This window comes from Oryzias latipes, chromosome 18 (assembly GCF_053564925.1).
Source record: "Oryzias latipes strain Hd-rR chromosome 18, Olatipes_Hd-rR_3.1".
Classification (NCBI taxonomy): domain Eukaryota; kingdom Metazoa; phylum Chordata; class Actinopteri; order Beloniformes; family Adrianichthyidae; genus Oryzias; species Oryzias latipes.
Window position 1 is genome coordinate 21,933,909 of NC_136254.1, and position 20,127 is coordinate 21,954,035.

General features: G+C 40.8%; 1 long non-coding RNA gene across 1 annotated transcript; it reads right to left on the reverse strand.

Moving 5' to 3' along the window:
• Positions 1-8,047: 8,047 nt before the first annotated feature.
• Positions 8,048-8,789, reverse strand: LOC144987106 (uncharacterized). Its single transcript, XR_013650964.1, has 2 exons — positions 8,407-8,789; positions 8,048-8,329 (listed from the first exon to the last, which is right to left on the reverse strand). It is a non-coding gene; the product is annotated as an uncharacterized LOC144987106 (long non-coding RNA).
• Positions 8,790-20,127: the final 11,338 nt, after the last annotated feature.

Here is a 20,127-nt window from a genome sequence, read left to right on the forward strand (position 1 = left end):
ATACAGACCTGAGATGGAAAAGGGATTGTTTGTCAAGAAAACAGGATTCATTCCTAAAGGGTCACTAATTGACTCAAGAGTTGTGAAGTTAAAGACAGAAATAGGCGTTGGTGAAAAAGGTGAGATCGTTTTTAGCGTTATGTCTGCAGGCTGCAGATGACTGTAATGGTTTTGGCACCAGATCAAGTACCGTAAATTCCGGACTACAAAGCGCACCCGATTACAAGCCGCACCCACCCATTTTCACGTGTAAAATTAGTTTTATACATACACAAGCCGCGGCAGAGTACAAGCCGCGCATGTGTTAGGCGATATTGTCGTCCTGACAGATCACGGCCAGAATTCCAGAATGAGTGCAATTCATTAGCACATTGTGGGTGGTGCCAGCTTTGCCTCTGGGTCATGTATTTGAGTGTATTGACATCTGTCAAACAGCATGGACCTCTATTCTGTTCACAAGTTCCTCAGTTATGGTGTTTTTATTTCATTTTTTTTTTTTTTACTTATTGACAATCTAGGTATCATACATAAAATTACAAACAGTAACCATATAATCAACATTACATCCCTCAGTTATGATGAGGAAATTTACATCCACGATTCCACATTTCCCATGAGTCTTAGGGGCTAAAGGCGGGGCCAATGCCCGGCTCGCCATACTGTTGTACGTGTTTAAGAATGAGTATCAGCAGTGCATGGAGGGGCGAACGGGTAAAGCTCTCCTTCCGCTTGTGTCGCGGCAGCGTTATGGGAGTAACAGGGCTGGTTAAAAAACACACCGGTAAAATACAGCAGCGGCGACTGAAAAGCGCGCGCCTCAGCGTGATACGCGCGCCTCAGCGTGATACGCGCGCCTCAGTGCGGCGCGTGCATCAGAATTCAGAAGCCTCTGCGCTCCGCTCCCGCCCCGCGCGCTCCTTGTCTCCCCTTCCTATCTACTCCGACACCTCTGGCCAGGGCTGCTTCAAGGAGGAGCACTTCGTCCCCGTTGCGCCGGTGGACGGAGCAAATCGTTTCTGTGCAAAGCAATCGGACTTAATACTGTACGTTTTGTGTATGAGGGGCGGATGCGTTGTTACGTGTGGGAGCCTTCAGACTGCCATCGCCCCACAGCTCTATAAGAGCAGCAGGAGAAGATGTCTCCAGCTCACACGGAGGCTGTGAGTTTTTCAAAGCAAAATTCCGCTTTTACGGTTTCCTTAGAAACCGTAAATGGAGTGTACATTCACTCCATGCGCTGTTCTCTCCGTCACGCAGCAAACCGGCTTTTCCAAACCCGTTGGTGACGGTGGACTTTTTTACGCTGCTTTTAACGATTGCTTTTAACTTGAAAGCTTCATCATATTGTAGCGGCGATCACGTGCACGTTGGGTCTAATGGCCCCAAAGGATTCTGGGAAGCGGCCGGGCATGCGTGTTTCATTTTGTTGAACCATGACTGAAGTGTCTAAGACCTGAAGTCAAGTCCCATGCTGTTTGGCTGCTTAGAGGTGTGTTGAATATAAATGTCTTGTGCTTGGTGTTAGATAGAGAATTCAAACTATTCACTGAGTTCGAAAGTATGTACATGGCGGCCGCTAATTAAATCCATAAATTAGCCGCGTCACTGAATAAGCCGCAGGAAAAGCGCAGGAAAAAAGTAGCGGCTTGTAGTCCGGAAATTACGGTAATTACATTTCATTTGAAACTCTTCCTGTTCTTTCGACGGCTTGGTTGTGATCAGTTTTATTATGTTCCCCTGTCTACTACTTTGGTGAGAGCTCCTTTAACCACCAGCTCTCTCCATCCTGCCTGAGAAAGAAGTTTCACTAAAGGGCCTTTCTCTGAAATAGTCTTCTCTTGTGGATTAATGAGTTTTATGGAATGGATGTAATGCACATGACCTGATTACGGTACTCTATTCAGGGAAAAGTGAAAGAGACCAGGGCTGTGGCTTCAGCACCAAAACAACAAAAGCTGCTTTTCTTAGTGTTACAGGTCCTCAACTGCTGCTTTTCCTGACTTATTGTGTTCTCCTGTCTGCTGGAGGTTTTAGTTTTAATTGATTGATGATGATGATGATGTTACAAGCTAGTTTGATAGGAGCAGAGTTATTTAAAATGAGAATTTTGTGGAAAAGCCTGATCCTTTTTGATACTTACATGTAGGTACACAAATGTGTACAACAATGGATTACAAAACATTTATCACCTGTACATCATGCACTTGTCCTACTAGAAATTTCATTTTTCTAGACTCCCGCCTCTTTAAAGTTGATTTTTCTGTGATTCTGTATTTTTCCCATTTAAAATACACAGATATGCCACTGAATTCTTTTTTTTTGTTTGTTTTTTGCTTTTTGCTGTTTTATTTAGTTCTCTGGAAAGGTTTTCCGCAGTCACAGTGGCGGTTTTTGATATGGGCGATGTGGGCGGTCGCCCAGGGCGGCACGTCATAGGGGGCGGCATTTGCCGTGCCTGATGCGTTACGCATAATGTGCTTCATACTGAATTCAAAGAGGAAGCTTGGCGCTTTTAATTTGAAATTGTTTCAGCAACCGACACTTAATGCTGGTATTTTGACACATCAGACTATTAAGAATCTCTTCCTCCTACTTCCTCTTCACACTTATGGTGCAAAAAAAAAAAAAAAAAAAAAAAGAATACCTCAGAGTGAAACAATGAAAACAGGCACATGAAAAGGAATTAGGCAGAACAAACATCCGTGCTCAACCCAATTTCGAAAAAAGCAGGCAATGGAGATTATTTCCCACAATTCTTTGCTCCGACACAGCAGACCCGATGCGCACGTGACCACCGCCCTCTGCTACAAGACGCTTGCGGCCACACCTCTTTGCGGTAGTCTTTGGAATATAAGTCAAAAAACTCAAGAGGGGAGCGCAACTCGCCGGTGGCTGGGTGAATCACACTAACAGGTGATTGGGAGTCTTTTTCTATCTGACAATCAACTCTGAGCCGCAGCTGCGCCTCCCGTCATAGAGACGGAGCCGCGTGTGTCAGAGGGAAGGGGAGGGGGAGGGGGAGGGGGGATGAGCGCAGACCATTTTTTTAGGATTGAGTTTTTTTGGAGGATTTCTACTGTTGGTGTTGCACAAATTTAGGGAAATGCCAAACATTTTTGGAGTAATCCCACTGATGAGTTCTATGATTTAGTCTTTAATGTTTTATAAGACCTAAACATATTAATCACAATAAGTTTTATTTTTTAGATCTAATCCCTCTGTTATGTTTCACAAAGACACACACAGGACGTCACACATTAAGAAATTATTGCTAAAAACGAAGCAGGAGTCCAGCTCTAAAAAAAATGCTCTAAAAAATGATGAAAGAGCAAAAAAATGGAATTATTTGATATATAATTTCTTATTAATATTTCCAGGCTTTCTTTGTTTTTTGTCCTGCAGCATGTTCATATTTGTATAATTTTGACAGAATATATTTAAATGGAGAACAAATTATTACAAGTTATTTAAGGTTTAACTTGAATTATTCTGGATTAATGTTCCTGTTTTTATTCATATTTATGTTCAAAAAGTTCAGTGTAAAAGGTTTAAAAGTTTAGCTTTAGTGTGTAGTTCAGTAAATCTTACCTTCTTCGGCTCAAAACCTTAAGCGTGTTTTTAACTTAGGCCCCTGTGTGACTGAGTTTGACCCCCCTGTAATACGAGTCTAGAAAATTCATGCATTTTTTGAGTAAAATGGCTAAATAGAGGATAGGGAACACAACAGGATGTTGTCAAATTTTGTATGTGTCGGCGGGGGGGGGGGGGGGGGGGGGTTACTCGCCCAGGGAGTAAGTTAGTGTAGAACCGCCACTGCGGCAGTCACACTACACTAAAAAAATCACAACACACTATCAAGTTCACTTGAGCCACACTGGAGATGCAGATGGAATGAATTTGGTCACACATGGTTACACTGGTGCTTTGGTAGACAAGATCTTACTCTATAATAAGTTAAATGTCTCTTACATCCCAGTCAGCAAGGCCAAGTGGCCCCAGATGTTTACAATGTGGGCCCCAGATGAGTTTGTTTGCAGTTTCCATGTTGGCCCCACTTGTGTTTTCCCACATTGGCTTAAGAGGGCACTCCATCCAGACTGCCGGCTAGCTCCGCGGGGATGCTAGACCACCTGGCGGACAGCTCAGTTGTCCACCGGGAGGCTGTCTAGCGTAGTGAGCCAGCCCACTGAGTGTCCACTTAAGCCAGGGGTCGGCAACCCACGGCTCTGGAGCCACATGCGGCTCTTTGGCGCTGCCCTAGTGGCTCCCTGGAGCAGTTTAAAAAATGTTTGAAAATGTAAAAAGATGGGGGGAAAAATATATATTTTTTGTTTTAAAATGGTTTCTGTAGGAGGAAAAACAAGACACATATATTCTTAACGTTTTCCTATGCTGTGAGAGCTTGTGGTGTTTAAATTTGTAACGGCCAGCAGGTACGTCACTTGCAGTTGGAAAACGGGAGCCAGGCTATCTACAATCAACTAGCTACATTGGAGAACAGTACGTGTACCTGACATCGCACAACTCTGCACAGCCTCAGAGAAGAGAGGCTAGTAAGGGAAGCTGAGAGCATATTCTCCTTTCCGATATTACAAGCCCCATTGTTTTTGAACACGCAACACATTGAACATTGCACAGGAGTCATCAACGTCTCCCCCTTCCACACTCATGGTACAACAAAAAGAAACAAACATAACAGGAAGAATAAACTACGGTGGAACAACAAAACTGCTATTTAAAAAGAAACGTGGGCAAACAGAAACGCTCATGGTGAGCCCTAATAAGATCAGGAAACCGTGTCCCACAATCCCCTTCTGCTAACAGACCTAAAATGCACATGACCGCAGGGGTTAGCCCTGCCTTCAGCCCCTAAGGCTCATGGGAAGTGGGAGATTTGGGGTAAAACCTTGAGTAAGAGTGTTGTGAACTGAAGTGACCTCCATGCTGTTTGGGCTGTTTGTGTGTGCTGGAGAAAATGAGCTTGTTATTGAGAAGTAGATTTTGCCTTTCTTGCTAATAATAAGTCATTGAGACAGTCCCGGGTTGTGCGGTGTTTGAGGCACTCCAAGGGAGCCTCTTGAAAAGGGGGTTGGCTGCTGCTACCCTGCTCAGGTAACTGTCCGGCTGGGTCCTGTCCTGGCTGCTTATAGCTTACGACAGTGTTTTTCAACCAGTGTGCCGTGGGGAGATGGTCACGTGTGCCGTGAGAAATTGCCCTCATTAACTGATCTAAAAACATTAACCATCTCCAGGAAATCAGCTCTTTGTTCATCCAAACAGGTCCTGATAAAACACTGAGTAGTTAGGAATATAAAAGATCATAAAATACTTTTTTCTTTGTGTTTATTTGATTCTATTAAAGACATTTTGATAAGAATGACGGCACCGCGATTTAGCTGCAGCTATAACTGTTTTCTGAAAAGTCCCCCAGCTTTTACTGTCTCCACGACTCCCCCAATCATTCTTGAAGGCTTAATCACATGTCATCAGTCTGACCAATCAGAAGTGTTAAAAGTCTCCACTTCCTTGTTCCAATTTAGCTCATAACTCACTCATTTCCAACAAAAACACCAGCTAAAGCTCGTCTTTAGCGGTGTAGCTTTCCACAGAATCCGGTATTAGACCCTGGAACGGGTGAACAAAACAATGAAGCTCAGAGACGCGAGTCTTTCTGCCGTTTTCTCGCAGTATTCACACTACATCTCCCATGATGCATTGGCTTAAAGGGACAGCGCCTCAGCGTACAATGAGTCGTCCTTGTTACACGGATTGAAACCACAACGAACATACAGTTTGTATGTAACTTAACTTTTATTGCATCTTTTAGAAAAAACATCTGCAACTTCCTGCTTTTTCTGCCACAATTATCACAAAAATGCACGTCAGATTGCCGGGGGGGGGGGGGGGGGGGGGCTGTAGATCAAAACAGACTATGAGTTTCTGCTTTTTTATTTTTTTGGGGATGCTGGTGTTCCGCGGGTTTTTTGTTAAGGTTAAAGTGTGCCGTGGCTCAAAAAAGGTTGAAAAACACTGGCTGCACTAGAGCCCTGCACAGGACTGTTTACTTCATCCCGCTCCCGCCCGTGCCCGCCGAATTTCTGACCATTACTACCCGCTCCCGCAACGTATGCGTTAAACTCCTGCCCGCACCCGCAATATGTATGTCCACTCCCACCCGCAAAACTCTCAGATTGTATTCCCGCACAATAATAGAGATGCATTGATTTTGTGTCTTCTCCCATCCCGCAGGAAAAGAAACACGTAGTTGTATTGATATTTTTAAAGAGATTCATGGGGTTGTTTGTTTCATTTCCCTGGCCTGCATGTTTAAAAAAAACAATTGAGAAACTTCTCCAAATGTCAGACTTTCCTTGCTTAGCTTTTGTGTTGTAAATCAGCGGTCCCCAACCTTTATAGCGGCACGGACCGGTTTGATGTCTGGCAAAATTTTCACGGAGCGGGATATTATCTGTGGCGGACACACGCTGCAGCAAATAGAGGCAGGCAGAGACACATGAAAAGACGTACGCTGTGCTTTTATTTTGACACGTAAAACATTGTACATCGCACAGGTGTCCTCATCCTCTCCCCTTCCCACACTATTGGTGCTAAAAAGAACACAACAGGAAGAAATACCTAAGGGTGAAACAACATAACTGCCACATGAAAGGACCCGTAGGCAAAAAGAAACACCCGTGCTCAACCCTATTTGACCTGAGTTCCTCTGCCTGAGTGCCACGAGATTTGGTAGGGTCCCGCGGGACCCAATTCCAGGGCAGCCCTCTAGTCTGCACTCCCTCTGTTAGTCTGATAACTCATCAGAACTTTGGTGCTGAAAAACGAATCATGGTGAGGTTCACTACATTGTGAAAGGACATGAACTCACCAGTGAGCCAAAGAGTTAAAGCAAACTAGAGACAGTAAATGATGCAAGTGCAGATCGTTTCAATTTGGAACTTTTAATTAATTTTTGTTTTAATTATTTGTTTTTTTATCATGTTTCTTTTAAAATTTGGTGGTTTAACTGCTATTTTTGATTTGTTGTGCAGCACTGTGTGATCTTGAATTGTTTTAAATGTGTTATACAAATCAGGGATGCGTGGACAAGGGAACACAACGGCCATCATGACATGTGTTAATGATTAAATAAGTACTTGTCCATCGGTCTGTGCTATAAATGCAAGTTCTGTGTGATTTTAAAAATTTCATTTTTAGTATCAAAATTACTGTGTTTTGTGTATTTCCTGTTCAATTACAATGTAGACTGTTGGGTTAAGGTGCATTGAGCTCTGCCTTGTATCAGATTGCGCAATCCCATGCAAACTGGTTGAACTATGCCTGTGTTTACACAGTGTGTGAAATCAATCTAATCCTTTTTAATTTTTCACACACTGCAGACATTTTTCATCAGATGTCTTCACTTTCAGTAATAGCATAGGACATAAGGTGCAGAAAAGTTGAGACTGTAGCTCTGCCACAATGAACAGGGCTCACCTGAGCTCATGTTTGTTCTTCGGTGGTTGTTAAAAGGTCTGTATTTTAATGCTTTGCTCTAAATGCAAAAGTGGTTGATGGTGTTATACCACTAAAAAAAATATATATAAAGTCTGAAAATTGGGCTTACAATGGAAAAAAAAAGTGGATGACCAACAAAGTTTAAGGACTTCAAAATGCTTCTAAAACTGAAAGGACTTTTACGCCAAAGACAAAGATTTTTGTCCAGCAGTGTTAAGTTTGTCTGAAACTCCAAATTATGAAACGATCAAAGACAAAGGTTTTAATGGATCTGGTAAATAAAGCATGAAGTTGAGTTGGGGAAATGGCAAGAGAGTCTTCCTATCAACAAATGGCAGTCTCAACAATGGAATTGAGGAACTTCGGTAGCTCCAGACAGGATCCTGTAGCTCCTGTGGATGGTTTGTTTCTGATCCATTGAGGATCAGGAACAAACCATCCACACCAAATCCAACACAGAAGTTTTTGTCATGACGTCGTAGACGTAGCAGACCCAGTTGCTGAAACCCGGAAGTAAACTCTTGACCAGAAATAATTTACAAAGAATTTAATTCTCCTGGGGCTTTACAGAGTCTCCAAGAGAGCGTAGCTTGAGTAATCTTTGGATGAAGCTCTGACGTCCCAGGAATGCGGCGGACCGTGGAACCTGAGGAGCGTTATGTGGGGGAGCCGAGGACGGCGGAACCAACTTGAGGTGGAGCAGGACGCCGAGATCAATGTGGAGTGAGGCGTGGGCGTCGCGGACGGCGGGACCAGCATGGAACGTGGAGAGGAGCTCTGCCGCGGGAACCAGCGTGACCAGTGGAAGATGAACCTGAAGGTGAGCACAAGCGAGGTAAGTAACATGACTTGACTAGGTTTAGAAGATACTAAAAGGCCAGACATAAGCACCGGCGTGAGTATAACAAACTGGCGCTGGATACTGGAGAAGAGAACCCTTATGAAGGCAGGCAGGAGATGAGGAGATGCAGGACAGCTGGTTCCAATCAGCAGAGCAGGAGCAGGAGTGCTGGGAGGGGGAGGTGGCTGACACAGGCACCATGACAGTTTTGTTCTGGTAAGAAGTGCAATAAACCAGGTCCAGGGCAAAACTAACAGGTCAGATCTGGAAAACTGGTAAAATATCTAAACAGGATACACTATGAGCCAGGCTGGAAGTAAGGGCAGTGGTTCAACACACTCTGGCACCAAAGACTCAAAAGTCACAGGCAGAATATATAGGAGGTGGCACAGCTGTGGAAAATTACTAATCGACAACAATCATGACTAGAAGTACGGGCGTTAGACCAGTTTGTGTTTTGTGTGGGACAGTGTACATCCACCAAGGTACTATCACTCATTATAGGCTGTCTGTACCTTGGTGTTTTACATTTTACTTTCCTCCTTGACCCTGTATGTAGCTGCTATGTGTTGGTTCAAATCTTTGTTAATCTGATACTGAAAGAGTCAGAATTAACAGCCTCCAACTTCACAGAAACAAAGAAATGTGATACTGACAATACAAGTAGGAAAAAAATACCTACGTGATGCATGATTCAAAGGTGACATGATTGGTAAGCAGCTGTTTATATCATTTACGGTTCCATGTGTTGGGAACCGTAGCAGCTGTTTATATCAAAGCAAAGTATTTTACAGGGTCACGACTAAGTTGTGGCATTTTTCTCCCGTCAGTGGTCATTTCTAAGCAATTGTACTGGGTGATGTTTTTTATGTGATTTGGTTTGCTCTCACAACTGCAGAATCAAACCAAAGTAAACCAATTAAAGATTAAACAGTTGTCAACCTTCCCTACAAAAATCAGAGTCTACTAAAGTATATCTGGGTCAGATAACACGTCTGTAGCTTTTCTTTCTTTTTCTTGTCCTTGTCGCCAGTTTCTAGATTTACAGGTTAGCCAGGTTTTTCAACCTTTTTTAAACCTTTGCAAAATAAAAATACCAAATGTTTCAACAAGCTGATAACTCTTAGTTATTATCTTGTTTAAATTAATCAAGCTGCCTTTCCTATCTAGTAATGTCAGTATTGCTGTAAGAACTGCATCCAACCCACAGAATTTGCAATGTACAATCCAACTGAACACATGATTAAATGTGAATGTTCTTGATCAAATAACTAAAAGACACGTTTAATGTAAAAAAAATAATCCTTTATTGTGTACAAGGATTAATTTATAAACCTTAAAAAACACAAACCTAGTTAAAAACTGTCAATGAGGCATATGTACAAACTTGCCATTACAATATATAGGAAGAAACAAGCAATTTTTTTTTAAAAGATTAATGTTCCACTATCTGTCACACACCTTCGTGTGCAAAATTTGTTCTCCTTATTTGACCCATCCCCTGGGGGAGCCGCGAGCTGCAGACAAAGCTGTGCTCGGGAACCATTTGGTGGATTTAACCCCCCAATGCTGAGTGTCAAGCAGCGAGGCATTGGGTCCCATTTTTTTACAGTCTTTGGTAGACTTGGCCTGGGTTTGAACTCACAACCTTTCAGTATTAGAACGGACATTCTAACCATAAGGCCACTGAGCTGGTTGTAACAAATCAAAGAGGCATTTGTGTATTTGATGTATAACAAGTATTTATTTGCCAAAACTTAATAAGGTGAAAATTGTGTTTGAATACTTTTCATTAGAGCACATTTGCAGAGATTTAGATTCCACAGGACCAGACAAACCACCACAAATGTGAAGACAGATTTTCGTGCTTGTCTTGACTCTTATCTTCTCCATCAGTGACAACAGCAGAACAGTTCATTGCAAATAATCAAAAGAAAGTTCGGCTGTGAACTAACAACAATCAAAAAGAAACAGCATAAATGTGAAAAATGTCACCAATCTGCTTCTTTTGGGGGAAGACGGTGGGTGTGGAGCACATATTCCCAGAATATGTGCTCCACACCCACTTTTGACTTTAAAAGTGGTGCAGGATGGACTGTGCCAATTTGTTTTCTTTCCTTCATTTTTAAGCTATGCCCAGGTATGAAGCAGATTTAGATTCCTAAAGGTCATTCTAGTGAATCCAAAAAAGCTTAAAATGTGATTAAAATGTAAATTTTGTTTGGCCTTTACCCAAAAGTTTCTGGATAGGCTTCAGCGTCCTGTTCTTGGTCAGTGACCTTGACCAAGTACAAGCAGGTTGAGAAAATCTGTGTCTTTTTCATGACGTAAAAAGGGATTTTTTTTTTTGTCAACGAGGATGGAAGAATGAATTCAGAAGAATACTGGCTCAACAGGAACTAAGGTTTAGAGAAACAAGTAACACAAAACATCACTCAATACGGGGGGGAAAAGACTATCTACAAAGAAAGACACTAAGGTCAAGAACTCAAACCTTAAGGTCCGTACACACCGGGACGAATATTTGCCAGGCGTTATTCGCCAGCGTTTTTCGCCACGTCTTTTGTGTTCACACCCAGGCGATTTTCGCTGACGATGAGTGGAGTGAACATGCAATTTCCTTCCCTGACATTAGATGGCGCTTAATGTAAAACAGAAATACTCCTGTACACAAGGTGGCGCTGCGCAACTTTACGCTTCTTAAAGTCGCTTTTCACTCAGAAGAAGAGAGTAAGTATTTACACGCTTGTCAGAATCAAACAAAGAAAACATGAATATTTCAAGCACCAGTAGCTCCAACTGGTGCTTGGTTCGGGGATATTTTAGAATGTCCGTCATTATTGCTTCGCGGCTGTGTAGACGCTACTTGGCGTCTATCTTCTTCGCTGGTATGTGTGCTCAGCAAGGCAGTTTTGTGTTTGAGCGCCCCCAAGTTGTGTTTTACTGTAACTTCAGAAGCTCCAGACACGTGAGCAAAAGCGCCATTCTCATTGGTCGAGTAGATTTCGACGCGACGCGTCGAAAAAAAAAAACGAACCCGAGGCGTTTTTTTTTTTTGACGCTTTAACGCCTGGCGTTTTTTCGCGTCGGTGTGCACACTCTCGTTGGTGCCCTTTGTTTAGTCACGAGGCGTTAAACGTCGGCGAAAATCGCCGGCGAAATTCGTCCCGGTGTGAACAGGCCTTTAGTGGTGGTTTGTAGGCTTAGATTTGGACTACATCCAAAACATACCCACACTAACAATTGGAAAAAAAGCAAACTCAGTCACATTATTCACAATCCAATTGCATGTTTTCGAGTGAAGTAGCCTAAAACTTTTGTAAAATGTAACATTAAAATGTAAAAACGTACGCGCTGCTAATCGAATGAATGTGATTTGTCCTGCGGGGATGGCCTGTTTGAATGCTAAGTCAGTGTAAACAAACTACATTTTTTAGGTGCGATTGAAAGAATGGGCCTTCCCGGAAAGGATGACCGTATCGCCAATCATTATTGTTTATGTTTATTTTTTGTGGACAGCAATTTGCATTACATTATGTATGAAAAGTGCTAGACTGTATAAATAATGATTGATTAATACAAGAGGTCCTGCACGGTCTGAACGTACAAGAGTTGAAAGATCTTAACCATGGCAAATATTCTCATTGCTTTAAACATTCAGGAACTTGGCTTTGGTAGTGATATGATGATTTATGTGATCATTGGGTGGACTTTCATACCAACATGAAAGAAAAGCTCATTCTTGCTAGTTGTGCTCATCTCGAGCTTTAGGATGTTTTTACACATTTGTATCAAGAAAAGAATTGATATGGTGCCTCTGTCAGACTCCTCCCCCATTCCTGTCCGGTTGGCTCCTGATTCAGCCCAGCTGCGACCACTTACCTCATCTCATCACCTGCCTTCATAAGGAGCTCCAGGATCAGTATTCTTCGCCAGTCTGTTGCCCCTGATAGTGCATATTTGGCCTCCAAGTCAAGTTCTTTATGCTCTCGTTACGCCAAGCCTGCACTTAATCTCTCTGTCTACTCACCCCCAGGAATCCATTGCCACAAGTGGTCGCCTGAATCAGCCTCTGCCGTTGTCCTGTCCCCCGTAACTCCACTGACGACAACAACATCTTCCAAGACCTGCGGAGGAACCCATCAGTGACGCCAGTAAAGTCTGTCTCACATGTAGTGATCTCCACGAATCCTGCTCACGCTCGGCTGACTTACCTGTCCATTAAATCTACTTACCTGCCACGTTCGTCCTCCTCTGTGTTTCTTCCGGACTCCAGCGTTTGGGTTCGAAATTGTTCTGTAGCCATGACGAGAATAAAAGAACTTGGCTTGGTGAAAGCTCAGCAAGAGTATAGTATAGTAGTAGACAGTATGAATGAACTTGTGAACCCAGATAAGGAGACGTGCTAGCTGGCAACTTTTTGTAGAGCTAATCAACTTAAAAACCCATGCTCCTCTCGCAACATCATTCATGTCTTCCATAATGTGGGACTGATGTTGTTTAACCTTAAACACTGGAGCTTTTGCTCCAGTTTTCTTGACTACCATGACTGTTCATGGTTGCACCTCAACCCCCCAAGAAATGTGAAAAGAAATATTATCTGTAGCCTGACACATATAATTTTTTCTTTGATTGTGGCCATGTTTGGTGTCCATGTATACATGCCCTTTAAATGCTTCCAATTGGGCTATGTCTATGACAGTCTCAGACACATAGGAGGAACAGGTTTTTATCTGGGTTAAACTTCCAAAGTTCTTTCTAAAAAACGTAGTGAAATAAGTTTGGCTCCTTTAGAGTTTGCATGTGAAGTCTACAACCACAAATAGTGTGGTAACCAGCATAAGGGATCGAAATGAAAAACGTATACAGATTTTTCTTTTTAAAGTCATTTTTCAAACCGGAGAAACCTTTTATTTATTTAGCATAGAATGTCTGGACTTGTTATACAGGAACCTGATCAGAGAGCGTTGGCTGATGGGAATCTGGTCTGATCGGTTTGTCACATCCCTTGATTTTCTCTTTTGTTTCTGTACAGTTCCCCCCAAGCAAAAGCGGAAGTTAGCCACAGAAAAAGTCTCATTTAGAACTGACCTCAAACTATGTCAAACACTATTACGATCGCCAATCTGGTCTTTGAAAATAAACCACAAATTTTATAATGTTCTGCGTGATCTGTGAAAGACAGAGTCTTGAAAGTGTTTGTTTTGCCGTAGAGGAAGACTTGCAGGTATGCCTAGTAAATCCTTTCACCAAGTAACTGTGGGAAAGCCTTCACTCATGACTACGACCTAGACGGAAACAAGGAAGTAGCTCTGTTTTCTTTTGTACATCATTCCATCACCTCACAGTTCTTTTGTTTGAATCTTTTTTTCCCCTCTGTCATGCTTACATTTTCATTACTTAACAGTTTATCTTTATTGACGGCTTACTCACTGCAAAAAAAGAAAAGTTGGTTGAACTTAAAATTGTAAGGCAACAAACTTCGGCAAAGTTTTGAGTTAAGGACCTAAACTCAACATTTTAAGTTTTGTGTTGGAGTTTTCAAACTCATTTATCTAAGTTCTTCTAACTCAGTTGTATGGACTTAAAAGTTCAAGTTCTCAGATGCTAGAAGTAACATTGTCCTAAAATGTCACGTAATCCTAACTCTGAATCTTAACTTTTCACAACTGAGGCTTAGATGTACAGACTTAATTTTTAAGGCTGTAACAACTGTAAATTCCAATTATTGGTGACGACCAAATGTTGAAGTAACTTAAAATTGAGTTTTGAGAGCACCTCTGATTTTGACTTCCAATTCAGTTGTATAATCACACAGACCTTCCCATATTTTCACATTTCCACATGTGTCCCAGATCTTTTCAAGATCATTGAGGCACGGGTGAGCAGTCACAGTTTACATGTAAACTGTTTACATGTTGACATGTAAACAGTTTACATGTTAACATTTAAATGCTGTTTATTATACTGTTTGGTAAAGACATAATTTTAGTCCATGTTTGCTTTTCTTCAAACATAAGAATGTGTAAAAGTTGTGGATCTCAAACAGCTTTTGAAACAGGAGCGAGAATCAAAGCTTCCTTTTTGGTCACGGCATTAGTTCCCAGCGTCGAGCTCCTCTTTGACCCTATCTACTTTGTATCAACGACCGTGTCATGCAAGCCTTCCCAGGCAACACAGTTGTGTTTGTGTGTGTGCGTGAACAGGAGTGGCAAGCCATGAAACTGAAAGCAGAGTGTTATAATTCTTTCAGTAAAAAAAAAAAAAAATTAACCTGTTTACAATATTAGAATTTATAGACTGATAAATCCAAAATGTGGTACCAGTTTTCAAATATCTGTTTACATTTCTAGAGCACGGCTGGGTCTTTTGACAACGATCTCAAACACACTGCACGGGTGACGAAGGAGTGACTTTTTAAGAAGTATTTCCAGATCTCAATCCCATAGAAAATCTTGGAAGGGGGTTGAAATTTCATGTTGTCCACTGAAAGCCCCAAAACATCACTGCTCTAGAGGAGATCTGCATGGAGGAATGGGCCAAATACCAGCAACAGTTTGTGAAAACTTTGTGAAGACTTCCAAAAAAACGTTTGACTGCTGTCATTGCCAACAAAGCATATTTTACCATGTAATGAGTTGAACTTTTGTTATGAACTAAATACTTATTTTCCACAATAATTTACAAATAAATTATTTTAAAATAACACACTGGGATTTTCTGGATTATAGTTTTTCCTCATTTGCTCTCTCATAGTTGAAGTATACCTATGAGGAAAATTACTGGCCAGAATTTGCACAATTGGTGGCTGACTAAATACTTTTTTGCCCCACTGTATTTAGATAAAATACGTACAAATATGATTTAAAAAAAGGGGGTCTATCTGGTCCGGAGTTGAAGTATCTGCCGGACAGAGACTACAAATTTAAACAATTATGTGTTGGAGCCGTGTTTGACTAAAGGAGTAATTATCGCCACCTACTGGTACATAGTAACTATAACCAGAGTTTTTTTTAACCGCAACTTACAGCTATGTAGTCTGTCAGGTTTTCAGCAAGCCTTCGAAGAGATGGTGCAGGTGACTAGGCCAGTACACAAGTGCCAAAACTCATGATTCCTGGTAAGATTTACATGAGCAAGCAATTCAGTCTAAAAATTCCGATTATGCAAGTCACCCAAATATGAAATCTTTGTCAATGCTATACATTTTCAGTAGGAAAATAAACCCCGCATGGTACTAAACAAAGTTGAAAAAAGTTTCATAAATGCTTAAGACTGAGTACAGTTAAACTTTCAGATTTTACACGGTATTCCCATCCTCAGGGCGAGGGCTTGTTACACTTAGTACCAACTTCCACACACGTAGTTGTAGTACATGCTAGACATTATCTAGCAGATTATTTTGAAAAGCTACTAGTTTAAGGTAATCAAATACAAAGTTTGAACTTTTTGGGCATTTTCAATTTAAATAAACCTGCTAACCCTGGTCTTATTTGGTTTTTAGATGGTTTTTAGACAAAATTTTAGTAATACACATTTTAAAGGGCTTATATCATGCAAAATCAAATTTTGAGATTTTAGGTGTATTATAATGTTAATTCCTCACAAAAAGAATCCAAAAGTGGTATTTTGCGCCATTTTACTCATTTCTTAGCCTGCGCTCTGAGCAAATGCCCCTCCCAATCGCCTTATAGTAGTTGCATTAAATTAGATATAATTCAAGTGTAAAGTCGTACAGTGCTAATGTTTGTACAGGCAGAGGTTTAGCAGTAAGTCACACTTAACCACAGAGACAGGCTAATGAGAGCATCATTCTTGTCTGATGTCTTCTGACATCCGCATGACAATGAATCACTTCACATATGACACCTGAAACTTTGCCTTTGTTTTTTCTCACTATTCAGTTGGGGTTGGGCATGTAAGTTAAGACTTTGAACAAGATAACTAACATTTAAACAATTGAAAAAATGTTCGGAACTAAAAAGACAATAAATCTCTGTTTCAGACCAAAATTAAATTAATTGCATTTTGTATTAAAAAGACTACACTGACATTTGTCTGGGCCTCAAAACATTATTCACAATTTAATTTTATTTGCATGAATATTATTTTTTAATGAATGTACTTCAGTCTAAAACATGGAATTAAGCATAAATAAAAATAAGTTGAGGTAAAATGAAAGGAAAAGACAAAACAATTAAATTCAGACACATAACCAATTTCCCCCTATAAATCAGCTCAACAGACAGCATTCCTATTCATACTATTGACTTTGAGTAGTGGTTATGCCATTTTCCTAGTCAGACAAAACCACAAAGCCTTTTTATTGAGCTAATGTCGGCCACCAGTGGTCGAAAACCCTAATTATAACTTTAAGTGTATAAGTTGAAATCTAAATCCATACTCCAACAACATTAACATAAACTTGAAATAAGCACCATTACCACTGAGTTTGTCTGTGTTATTCTGTTTCTATTTTGCAAAATCAAAAAGGAATTCATTATCATCTATTCTTAGGCTCCCTCCTGTGGCAGATTTAAAATAATGCATTTTTTCCTAAAAGTAGAAGGAAGGTCTTAAAGGTCCTACATCATGCAAAATCCACTTTTTAGAGCTTGAAAGTGTATTATAGTGTTAAGTTCTCATGAAAACAACCTCAAAGTGGTATTTACATCATTCCACCTTTTGTGTAGGGTGCAGATGAAGTCACATGTACATCAAGCCGATGGAGGTGGTCTTCCAGTCTTTGCCTGTAACCCTAATCAATGATTTCTTTCAAATCTTAAGAAAAAGCTCCTTTCTGTCTGTGGTTCATGTTTAGTGCAAGACCCTATGACAAACGGACAGTCCCTTCAAAGGCTCTATATCATGCGAAATCAACTTTTTTAGTGTATTAGTGTATGTATTCTGAACACCAGCCCCTCCCAGTCCATGAAAATGTCTGGGTCCTCACATTGTGACGTAGACCAGTGAGAACAGCCTCTTCCAGGGAGAGTCTGTGCTAGCGGTGATCTAAACACTTTCCTTTTATATGCACAATTTCGTTTCATGGGCAAGAGGCAGACACGATACCGAGGCTGACTCTAAGTTGACGTCATGAAATGCGCGGCACCCACAAGGAGTGACAGGAAGTGCCTCACAAATGGAGTTGTAGAAAAATGAACTGTGAAAATAACTAATATTTAATTAAAGAATTGTTCTTCAATGTTCCAAAGGTGATATATTATCATATATATGGATATATTTTACTTTGAAAGTTTTAAGAATAGCTGGCCTATATCAATAGATAAATTTAAAATAAATGAAAAATGTGCTTAGTGTATTCAAACACAGTGACATATGTTTCAGAGGCAAGGCAAGTTTATTTTTTAATTCAAAGTGCTTCACAAAACAGGGAAATGCATTAAAATCACAATAAATAACAGTGCAAAGATTAAAAACAAACATAAGCAATTATAAAATTTACTTTGAAAGAAAGGAAAGAGAAAAGAAACTGAAAAGAGGTGTCGATAAGGACCCTTCAGTTATATACACGGCTAAACGGGAACGTTTTGAGTCTAGATTTAAACCTTAACACAGTAGAGGTCTGTCTCAACCTCAGGGAGACTGTTCCAGCTTTTAGCTGCATAAGATTGAAACGCTGATTCCCCTTGTTTAGTCTTGACTCTGGGCACCCGCAGGAGGCTGGTCACTGAGGTCCTCTGAGTCCGAGATGGTTCCTATGGCGCTAACATGTCAGAGATGTACTTTGGTGCAAGGCCATGGAGAGACCTGTAAACAAGCAGAGCTGCTTTAAAGTCTTTTCTTTAAGCTACAGGAAGCCAGTGCAGAGACCTGAGCACAGGACTGATGTGATGGTCCTTCCTGGTTCTAGTCAGGACTCGAGCAGCAGCATTCTGGATGTACTGAAGCTGTTTTACAGCTCATTTGGGTAGGCCAGTGAGCAGGCCGTTACAGTAATCTAACCTACTGGAGACAAAATGCATGAATAGGTAACTCCAGGTCTGGCTTTGACACTACGTTGTTGATTTTGGCAATGTTCTTTAGATGGTAAAATGCTGCTGATGTTACAGTCTTGATATAGCTGTTAAAGTTCAGGTAGTTCAGGTAGGTTATAGTCCAATAGTACTCCCAGGTTTGATTTTAAGCTTTTAGAGACAGAGAGTTAAGGTAACTGCTGACACCTTCTCTTTGTTTCTGTGGACCAAAGATGACTTCAGTCTTGTCCGAGTTTAGCTGGAGAAAGTTGTTTTGCATCCAAGCACTGATCTGTTGGATGCAATAACTAAGTGGATCCACTGGTCCATATTCACCTGCTGTCAGTGATCATACTCAGTGGATCTGAGTATGAGACACAACTTCCAGTTTCAAAAAAATATTTCCTGTCTTCTAGATAGGACTTGAACCAACTAAGGGCAGAGCCAGGAAATGTTGCAGATTAAGCCACATTTTAACTGAGTAATTTGGTGCTGACAAAATTTTCAGTACAGACTTTAGAAATCTAGTGGGTAACACATCAAGGTAGCATGTAGATAAACTAAGACAGGTGATGATCTCTTGGACAGTTTTGTCAGTTACAGGTACAAAGTGAGTCAGCTTATAGTGACTAGGTGACTGTTGAGTAATTATTAGTGTTGTGGAATTCATGGCTTTTTTTAATGCCCTGAACCTTGTCATTGAAAAATACAGCAAAATCATTACATTTAATAGTGCAAACCAGTTCTAATGGCAGCTGAACTGGAGGGTTTTTTAATTAGTTTACTGTTGCGAACAAGACACGAGGGTAGCTGCTGCAAATTCCAATGATTTCAATAAAGTACCTTTCCCTTGTTCTGCATAAGGATGTTCGATTGGCCGTTCTGTCAGTTAACCAAGTGACGTATCAGTATTTAACTTTGATGTCCCGTGATATACAGTCACATCTACGTAGTGAGCAATCCTGCTCTATAAAACAGGTGTTTTGAGTCTTTAAATATGATAATTTACCTGAGGAATCAACCTCACATTGTCTATGGGGCATCCAGTAACTGTAAAGGAGAACTGGACTGAATGTGACATCACCAATAGAAAATGCCTAACTTCAGTATTCATTGAAATCAAGCTTATTTAAGCATTTGGAGCCAGACGACGACTGTGAGCAGTGATTGGCTTGAGACTTTCTGAGCCCATGTTTCTATGGGAACTACTGTTACCAATTTAGAATGTCCTCAGGAGAATTCGTCAATCAAATCTTTAAAATTTTGGGGTGGGGCCACAAGTGCCTTTATTGAGGCATCTGATTGGTCAGTTTACAACTTGAACATCTTGCAATAAAGAAAACATTTGAAAAAAATTTGGATTAGCAAGAATATGTTAAAAAAGGTATCAGAGCAAGAATGGGGATTCTGACAAATAGAGTGACTGAGTAAAAGCTGTTTATTTCTCTATAGAACTCGATGGCATTTTGGCTTTTTGGAGCCAGCAAGTACTTCCTATTTGGAATATGAGAGGGGGGAATTGATCAGTCCAGTTCTCTTATGCAGTCAATGGGTCCCACATTCACTGAAGTCCGATTTGCAATCTCAACAATACCTTCATGTCCTTATTTTGAAAGTGTGGTGGAAGTTCCTTTTGACATTCTTAGCATTTTCCTATTTATGTATAGCTGTGGTTCCACAGTGGTTGTGTCCGAATTCCTTCACTACTCACCAGTTGGTGCACTTCATAGTGTGTTCACTATTTTATAGTGCTGTCCAAATCTAAAATTCCAAAATCGACTGCTGTAGAAATTT